Below are 1,147 nucleotides of genomic sequence, written 5' to 3' on the forward strand. Positions count from 1 at the left end.
TTAAAGTGCAGTCTCATTCCTCATGACTTATGAGTGCACCTAAAATTCAACGCCCTTCTCAAGGACAAAGTGCGAAAGGCTTTAATTCCCTTTTTTTCGGTTTTATCACAATCGACAATTCGATTCCACATAATGTTGTGTACTAAACTATAATGTCAGAAGTTTCCTCCTCAAGTTACGGGCTGTGTTTGATTCTACACTAATCTGCAAAACTTGGTAACGGCCTTGCCACAGTGGATACGCCAGTTACCGTCAGATCACTGAAGTTAAGCGCTGTCGGGCGTGGCCAGTACCTGAATGGGTGACCGTCTGAGTCGCCATGCGCTGTTGCCATTTTTCCAGGTGCACTCAGCCTCGTGATGCCAATTGAGGAGCTACTCGACCGAACAGTAGCGGCTCTGGTCAAAGAAAACCATCATAACGACCGGGAGAGCGGTGTACTGACCACACGCCCATCTACATCTACATCTACATCCATACTCCGGAAGCCACCTGACGGTGTGTGGCGGAGGGTACCTTGAGTACCTCTATCGGTTCTCCCTTCTATTCCAGTCTCGTATTGTTCGTGGAAAGAAGGATTGTCGGTATGCCTCTCTGTGGGCTCCAATCTCTCTGATTTTATCCTCATGGTCTCTTCGCGAGATATGCGTAGGAGGCAGCAATATACTGCTTGACTCTTCGGTGAAGGTATGTTCTCGAAACTTCAACAAATGCCGGTACCGAGCTACTGAGCGTCTCTCCTGCAGTCTTCCCCTGGAGTTTATCTATCATCTCCGTAACGCTTTCGCCATTACTAAATGATCCTGTAATTAAGCGCGCTGCTCTCCGTTGGATCTTCTCTATCTCTTCTATCAACCCTATGTGGTACGGATCCCACACTGCTGAGCAGTATTCAAGCAGCGGGCGAACAAGCGTACTGTAACCTACTTCCTTTGTTTTCGGATTGCATTTGCTTATGATTCTTCCAATGAATCTCAGTCTGGCATCTGCTTTACCGACGATCAACTTTATATGATCATTCGATTTTAAATCACTACTAATGCGTACTCCCAGATAATTTATGGAATTAACTGCTTCCAGTTGCTGACCTGCTATTTTGTAGTTAAATGATAAGGGATCTGTCTTTCTATGTATTCGCAGCACATTA

General features: G+C 45.8%; 1 pseudogene; it reads left to right on the forward strand.

Moving 5' to 3' along the window:
- The first annotated feature begins 215 nt into the window (after window positions 1-215).
- On the forward strand, window positions 216-333 carry LOC124555564 (annotated as a pseudogene).
- The last annotated feature ends 814 nt before the right edge of the window (window positions 334-1,147 follow it).

The sequence above is a fragment of the Schistocerca americana genome, chromosome 1 (assembly GCF_021461395.2).
Source record: "Schistocerca americana isolate TAMUIC-IGC-003095 chromosome 1, iqSchAmer2.1, whole genome shotgun sequence".
NCBI lineage: Eukaryota > Metazoa > Arthropoda > Insecta > Orthoptera > Acrididae > Schistocerca > Schistocerca americana.